The sequence below is a fragment of the Arachis ipaensis genome, chromosome B09 (assembly GCF_000816755.2).
Source record: "Arachis ipaensis cultivar K30076 chromosome B09, Araip1.1, whole genome shotgun sequence".
NCBI classification, from domain to species: domain Eukaryota; kingdom Viridiplantae; phylum Streptophyta; class Magnoliopsida; order Fabales; family Fabaceae; genus Arachis; species Arachis ipaensis.
The window spans coordinates 131,027,812-131,037,135 of NC_029793.2; positions in this window are offsets into that span (position 1 = coordinate 131,027,812).

Sequence of the window (9,324 nt, forward strand, 5' to 3'; positions counted from 1 at the left end):
TAGAAGATTGAAAAATAATTTTATATCAAAAATAAAAGTTACTATTTTTATCATGACAAATTTATCTATTACAAAAATTTAACGCTTAAATACTTTTATCACATAAAAAATATTTTTTTTAGAAATGCTCTATATCCAAGTAGTTTCACGAACCAAGTCCAACCAAATATTTTAGAGTTATGCACCACTTATAATATACTTTTAATGCAAACTTCCCTTTGTTCATTCCTCTTCAACGTAAACCTTTCTTTACCTAATTTCTCTGTATTTTCGTTTGATTATTGTCTCTTTCTCTTCGAATTTGTGTTTTTTTCTTTGATTTCCTTGTATTCTCCTCGGATTTTGTTCTCTTTCTCTTCAGATTTTTTATCTGCATTTTTTTAAAATCGAACAGTGTAATTAAAATCGTTTAGATTTTGCGTGTTCCAAAACAATGCATGATTTAAATTCAAATCAGTTGATTGAGGGTGATCTGTATTATTCTTCTAAATCAAATCAAATGGATGAGGTTTGGATCGTTCTTAATTTTATCTAGTTTCATTCTTCAACAATTTTGAATGGAATGGAATGGAATGGAATCTAATGTAATTGAATAAAGTGATAATGAATAATTTCATTCTTTGCTAAAATCAGTGTTGTTTATGAATTTGAATTTAGATAGAATGCAGGAGTTTTTGAATTTATAGAATGTATAATTTTTTATTCATTTGTTATTACACAATGATATTGTTATAATAATATTTCGGTTCATTTGCAGTTCGGATGTGTTATCGATGAACAATTGTCCCAAAGGTTGGATGACTTTCAAGACAAATTGAATGGAATGGAATGAAATTTAATGCAATTGAATAAAGTGAGGTAACATTGATTTGTTTTTTATTAAGTTGTTTTTGCATGTTAGTACATTTGTTAATATATGATTTACTTCTTTTGCAGTTAAATTTTTTAGATGGTGGATCAATGATTGAGTCAAGCTCCAGTCTTTATCATACACATACACAGGATATGAATTATCCTGGAGAGGATATGACACACTATGATAGAAGTTTTAGTGTTAAGTAAAATAAATTTCGGTTCATTTATGTTTTACTCATATAATATTTTTTTCTTTGATGAAAATGAGGGTTAATTTCTGATTTGTGTTATGTTTTATTGAATAGTTATTTTTTGGTTTTTCAAATTAGTTTCTGCAATTGTGTTGTGGTAAACAGTTTAGGTGTTTATTAAAATAAATTTCAGTTCATTTATATCTAAATTTCGATTCATTTGTATTTTTACTGCTGTTAAGGTTTGATAAATACATTCAATCCATTTAATGTGAACCTAGATTCATTTAAATTAGTGTGATCTCGATACAGTCCAAACATTTCCAACAAATAAATCAAAAGAAATTTAAGAAAAGATTTTTAAATATATATATTAACATTTACAAAGAGTCAAAGAAGTGTTTGCCTCTTTACAATTTCTTACAAAATAGTGTTCAAGAATGTCAATAGAAATTCAGTACAATTTAAAAGATCGAACATATTTACTTTCTATATCCCCAGAGGATAATCTACAGAAAGGACTTGAGAGGGCAGCGGATGACTTTGAGATTCTTATGCCTTCAGATCACTCAATGACTTTATCTCTCAATTTATTTATCTTGTCTAAGAGAATGGTTGGACCATATTTATGCCTGAAAGCATCAACTTGTTCCTAGAATTGAAAGAAATTTATTAATATGTATTAATTTAGAAGTAGAGGATCAACTATGTTTCATGATATTTACCTGTTTTCAATTTTTACATGTGTATTTTTTTTTTTTTATCTTTTTGGGATTGATTGTTTTCAGCCATTTCATGACGTATATTTCGCAATCCTAACTAATAAGAAATAAGAAAATAAAATATGATTAATAGGATAGACACAGAAAAGTATAGTAAAACATATTAAATAACACTACTATAGTAAAGAATAATAGAAAGATTAATACGGTATTTGTTGACCGCTGATCGAAATATATGGTGCCTCAACACTTAATTTGATCAATACTTAACAACAGCATCAAGTGAACCTCAGTTAATTGATCACAAATGAACTGAAATTAGTTCAGATTTGAACAAGCAGATAAAAAGATTCAATCATTAATAAAAACACATCAAATTCATTTTTAGATCTAAATGAACCTCAAATAAACTAAAAAATGAACCAAAATTATTTAATAATGGTACCAGAAAAAATCAGAACCAATAAAGATGTTAGCAAAATATTATAGTGAAAGAAAAAAGCTTTATATCCTAACATTCATTAAAAAAGAGAACGAAAATAGTTACCAAGTACTAAACATATCACTTGACAAAAATTGTGCATTGTATACAAATCATGCTTTTCTGTCATTATGTGAAACATAACAGGATTATAGTGAAAGATAAAGTTCACTAAGGCCATCACAGAAAGGTATAGTACTTAATTGACCATGAACATTAAAATGATCCCAAGCTTTTTCTAAAATATACTCACATATTTAAAACTATTAGTAAATTCGATTGAACATATCCAAACAACACTTCATTATTAAAGTAAATAGCTACTTTTTATAGCTAACAGCACAGTTTTCATGAACGAAAAAGAACCTTACAAAAAAATGGAAACCCCTAACAAAAAACCTGACCCATGACATCATTCTCCTTTAAATGAACCAAAATTATTTATCAAAACCAATAAAAATGTTAACAAAATATTGCAGTGAAAATCACAACTAACACGTATACTGTAAGAAAAATTGCATCTTATTATAAATTATTCAATTGTATACAGCTGACAAATATCAGAGCTATAACTAACTAAACAAGCACACATGAACAAGTTCAGCAAATTCAAGTGAAACGAAACTAAATGAATATCAATTAAACTAAGAAATGAATCGAAATTACTTCAGGAATAAAAAATTTGGTCAATACTTAACAACAACATGAAGTGAACCTCAGTTAATTTACAAATAAACCGAAATTAGTTCACATTTGAACAAGCAGTCAAAAAGACTCAATCATCAACAAAAATACATCAAATTCATTTTTGGATCCAAATGAACCTCAAATAAACTAAGAAATGAACCGAAATGATTTATCAGAACCAATAAACTAACAATACAATTTTCATGAACGAAGAAGAACCTTACCAAAAAAAATGGAAACCCCTAACAAAAAACTGACACATGACATCATTTTCCTTGAAATGAACCAAAATTATTTATCAGAATCAATAAAGATGTTAGCAAAATATTGCAATGAAAATCACAACCAACACATATACCGTAAGGGAAATTGCATCTTATTATAAATTATTCAAGTGTATACATCTGACAAATATCGGAGCTATAACTAACTAAAACAGCACATATGAACAAGTTCAGAAAATTCAAGTGAAACAAAACCAAATGAACCTCAATTAAACTAAGAAATGAACCGAAATTTAGTCGCAAATGAACTGAAATTACTTAATCAAACGAAACCAAATGAACCTCAATTAAAATACAGCACAACTACTACAGTTTCATTCGATGCCCTAGTTACAGAGAAAAACAAGAAAAAATTGAATCAGAGAAACTCGATATACTAAATGAACGAACTCGATCCACTAAACTTCAAACCAAACTAGTGAAAATGCGAGAAATGTGAAGAATAAAATTGAACATAATGAACAAATAGTTTTGTCAGTACCTTGAGGAATCTTTGTTGTTCTTTTTCTGTGTTTTTTGTTGATGATCTCAAACGCGGCATCAAATTTTTCTGTAGTTTTTGCAGAGAATTTGAAAGATTTTTGAGATATTTTGAGAGAGATTTCAAATTCTTTTGTTGCAGTTTTGAGTAGGAGATATGAATGATTTTTCATATTAGAGCGCGAAGAGAGAGGTAACATTTGTTTGGGGTTTCGGGCGCGTGTTACACGCTTTCTTAATGAGAGTGATTTCTGTTGGTGTTAGACCTACTTGGTTGGACTTGAATGACAATAAAGCTTGGATGTGTAGCAAATCTGATAATTTTTATGAATAAAAATGATAATTATTCCAACTTATTACATTATTTGTATATGTTATGAATATCATTAGGTTATGTCCGGGGATTTTAGGAAAAATCCCATGTACAATACTTTATATATGGACCGTAATTTGTTTAATTTTAATTTGTTTGATTCTCTATTTTCGATACAAAAATTAAGATAATGTGTATTGTGTATGGTCTAAATAACAAGTTATCAAATGGTGTTGGAACAGAATATATGGATTGGTAATAAACAGAAACTCATCGGGTAAAAAGGAGAAAAAAAAGTCTCATTTTAGGTGAAAGACTATCATATAGGAAAATAGATAAGGAATATGGTAGATGATTGGGAAATGGGAGTTAGTTAGGCTTCAAGGGAATAAAATGTAATAAGGAATAAGATAGTGGACTGACAAATCCCATTTGTAGGATTTATCTTGTATTAATTTTTGGGGATTTTATCACCTTTTACCCATATTTATTCAAGAAATAGCATGGTTTTGTATATTCTCCTTTAATTGTGCTTGAATGTGAAAACATGCTTTTTAGGACTCAAAATAGCTAAATTTATTTCACCTTGATTCTATTAGATGCCTTGATATGTTTGTTAAGTGATTTAAGGTTTAGGAGGCAAAGAGTGGATCAAGGGAATGAAGAAAGAAAGCATGAAAAGTTGGAGAACTCATGAAGAAATGAAAGAACCGGAAAGCTGTCAAGATGTCTTCCAAGTGTTTGATGAAATGCTTGGTTGGATTTTAGTGTAGATTTTGTTCCTCTTGGCCTAGGTAGAGTAATTAGTGACTAGGGGTTTGTACTAGTGACAAACAACTTTTTGTATGAAAGGATTAGTGATTGGTTTAGAAACTATACTTGCAACGAGAATTCATTTGTGAAATTCTATACCATCAAAAATCCACTCATCATGGACAGAGAAGATTTATCTAAAGGTATTGAGGAATCATTCTCCCTGGACTCGAATCAGAGTAATTTTGGTATCGTTGTTACTGCAATTATTTAATTATATTCAACTTTCCATTTTTCCATTTTCATTTTTACATTGCTGTCATCAATTGATTGTTAAGCTTAACATTTGGTACTCTCGTTGAGAGGTTTTTGATATGGAACCAGGAACTCTGCTATCCCACTTAAAGGACGCCTATCAATAACATCGATATGAAATTGTAGCACTTCAGAGAGGTTAACTTGAAACCATTACTCATATCAGTGATACTTATAACAAAATTAGGTCGGTGGAGTCGTCAATCAAAAGTGTTGATAAGTTGCTCAAGAAAAGCTTGAAGCTTAAGCAAGTCATCCTAGATCATGATGAGATTCTCGAAATTGTTGATTCCCCATTCGGTGCCCATCCATCTCGATGGCCAAAGGGAGTCCAAGCTGAATTTCTTATTTTTTATGACAAAGGAGTGGAGAAATGGACTTTTCACACTCGCAAGTATTTTGAGCTATATGCTATCCCAAAGACATAGAGGGTAAGGTTATTGCCGTTCCATCTATCGGGTCTAGCTTATACGTGGCATCATTGGTGTGCAAACAACGGTATCACGTACATGTGGGAAGAAATTTTAGAAGCACTGAACACCCGATTTGGCAACATCATCTTCCATGATCCCAAGGTGACACTGAAAGAACTCTGACACCAGTCAACGATGGCAGATTATCAAGTTCAATTTGAGGAGCTCTCAAATCAGGCATCCAGATTGGCGGAAGATTGGATAATTTCACTCTTCGTTGCAAGACTGAATGACACACTCAAGTGTGAGCTCATGCTCACCAAACCTAAGTCGTACATGGAGTTTGTTTCCTTGGCCAAGCTTCACGAGCAGAAACTCCAAGCGACCGCTATCAATCTTCGACCTCACAGTCAACGTACTAGTATCGGCAGTACAAGAGCAACACCCAAGACTATGCATCCTTCATTACTGTGCTCCCCAGCGTCATTGTCATTACCAATGTCAACAAAATCCTTGGTACAAGAAAATGTTTCTTCTAATACACCACAGGGGGAGGTACTCCTAATCACTGGCGCATCTCAGCCGTAGAAATTAAGCAACGAAGAGACAAAGGACTATGCTATTATTGTGATGAGAAGTATTCAGTGGGGCACATGTGTAAGTCCTCATATTTGTTATTGGTTAAGGGTGAAGATATGGAGGAACTTCTCCGTGGGGTACCCAGTGAGCCAGCCAATTTAGAGGATGGCATTTCTTCAATTGAGGACGGTGTGGTGGAGATTAGTTTCAATGCGATCGTGGGGGTGTACCACCCTAAGACCATACATATTGCAGTAACCTGTGATGGGAACCTTGTGACAATGTTAGTGAATGGGGGTAGTACTCATAACTTCATGAAAGCAAACACAGCAAAAAAAGTTGGCTTATCGATCTCTCAAGTTCCTCAGTTGAAATGTTTATGTGGGTAATGGTGAGTGCATCGGTTGTGTTTCAAAGTGTAATTCTGTGCCGTTGCATATGCAACGATTCGATTTTTTATGAGGCATTCATCCTAGACATCAAAGGGGCAGACATAATGGTAGGGGCACAATGGCTGATGCAGTTGGGAGATGTCACCATGAACTACCTAAATTTGAGAATGGAATTTATAGTAGGAGAGGTGGTTGTTAAGCTATAAGGAGAGCAATTATTCCAACCAGAAGCCATTGGGAGCAAAACTCTAAATAAAATGGTTTCAGCAAATGTCATAGCTTCTTTTCTTCACTTGAAGGTTTTAGAACCTTCTGATCCTGTTACCAAAACCACACAGAAAGATTAACAAGCACAACAATTATTGGAAGAATTTCAGGATGTATTCAAGGAACCTTACCACCACCAAGGAAGATAGTACCATATACACCTTCAACAAGGGGCTGAATCGGTGAATGTTCACCCTTATCGTTACCCGCAATGTAACACCGTAACTTTTATCAACTCATGATCATACTAAAAGTCCGAGCACTAATTACCTATATTCCATTAATTATATACTATCTTTATTTAATATTGAGCCTTCGCGAATACAAACCGATACTTTAATTAAGAACTCGAAAGGAGACTTTATTTTAAATCACTTAACTATAAAAATATATATTCACATAGCTTTATATACATAGACTTATGTCAAAGAACCTCAATTACAAATCCTACCCCTTTAAAAACTAAAAATAATAAACGATAAGGGGAAAATAAATTCTAACAACTCAACTCGTGAATATAATCTGCTATGCTCCTGTAGCTCCGCACAAAACCTTCGCACCTGTAGTTGAAAGGGGTGAAAATAGGGGGTAAGAACTGGAGAATTCTTAGTAGGATCGGGGTTAGAAGTTTAGTTCATTTTATATATACTTGGTCAGCAATAACAATCAACAAGGGACAATCCAATTCAACAATTATAGAATACAGAATTCAAGTAGCCATTTACCACACCCACAATCACAGGAAACACACTCACAAACAAATATGCGCAAACAAGTATGATGCATGTCTATTCCTATCGTAGGTAATGAGGTCATTTGTCGGTTTCGACCCGCACCCGACGCAATCCAACTCGCAAGTCAGATAAGGCATTCCAGCGGCATAACCACTACAAGGTTCCAACCTCTTGCAGGCGCTGATTCTCCAGCTGAAGTATGCCGAACATGACCTCCACAAGTACTTGCAGGCGCTGATTCTCCAGCTGAAGCATGTGACCCATGTTCCTGGAAGCCATTCCACATTTACGGGCATTCTCGCACAGTCATTCATATACAAAGCCCACGGCTTATCATTTATCCTTCGACACCTTAACCATACTATTGTCACCCTCTCGTGACCTTCCCATAATCGCACGTGCCAATTTATCTTCTCTTTTTCTTTTAAAACCAAAACTACCTCTTTATGACATTCTCCAAAACCCTTAAAATAATTTCACTTAAATCAATTCTAATATAAAAAAAATTATAAAATCAAACCAATTAGAAATCCAACCGCTTCCAAAATCAAACCGATTCCAACAGCAAAAATCATTTCTTTAATAATTCAAAATCAGTTAATATGATTCTTAAAGCTTTTGAGAATTCCATTTTTACTCCCAAAATAATCAAAATATCCTAGCTGGCTACTCATACATAACTGAATCAAAATCTCAAGCGAACAACAATAATTCAACATTAACTCATTCAAATTCAAGCAATATTCAACCAAATCAACGTTCACTTATCAAATTCATGTATTATAAAGTTACCAAACTCTACCTCCGTATGAAATCAAAATAGTCGAAGCTCCAGAGAAACTTTCTGATTGCGCTGCCGAAGAAGAAAATGTCAGGAATCGTCTGTGCCTCCTAGATCTCCAATTGGCCAAACTCAAGGGGAAGAGGAGCTATGTCACCGTCAACTTCTACCGACAAAAGAAATGCCAACGTGTAGAGGAGAAGGATACGAACACTTTTACCAGATTAGATTTTTTATTGGAGTTATGGATCGCAAAAAAATCAAAGCTTGAAGGTCACGGTTCCATGGAGGTCTCCATGTTTTCACGTTCTCTCTCACTTGGTTCTTTCTTGGCTTCAGTGGTATTGAATGAATAATAATAACTAAAGATTGATTGACGACCAAAAAGAGGAAATTGAGAAGTTAGTTGAAGAAATGTTATAAGCTGGAGTTATTAGAGAGAGTCATAGTGCCTTCTCTAGTCTGGTTTTACTTGTGCGCAAGAAGGACGAAAGCTGGCGATTTATGTGGATTATCGTGCCCTTAATGCGTTTACTATTAAAGATAAGTTTCTGATACCAAAAATTGATGAGATTCTTGATGAGCTTTGTAGGGGTGACTATTTCTCTAAAATTGATTTGCGTTCTGGCTATCATCAGATTAGAGTGAATGAAGGAGACATTTCCAAGACAGCTTTTCACACACATCTTGGCCACTATGAATTTGTGGTGATACCGGATTAACTAATGCTCTTTTTACATTCTAGACCACTATGAACAAAGTATTATGTCCTTACCTCCAAAAATTTGTGGCAGTGTTCTTCAATGAAATACTTGTTTATAGCCGATCCAAGGAGGAACACCTTGAACACTTGCGGATAACTCTAACGGTGCTGCAGCAACATTATTTTGTTGCCAAATTGTCTAAGTGTGTTTTCTGCCAATGTCAAGTTGAGTATTTAGGCCATATGGTGAGCCAGGAAGGACTACAACTCGACACTTCAGAAATTACAGCCACTGTTGAATGGCTAAAGCCATCCAATTTGAAGCAGATAAGAGGTTTTCTCTGGTTTACAGGTTATTATCATCGCTTTGTGGC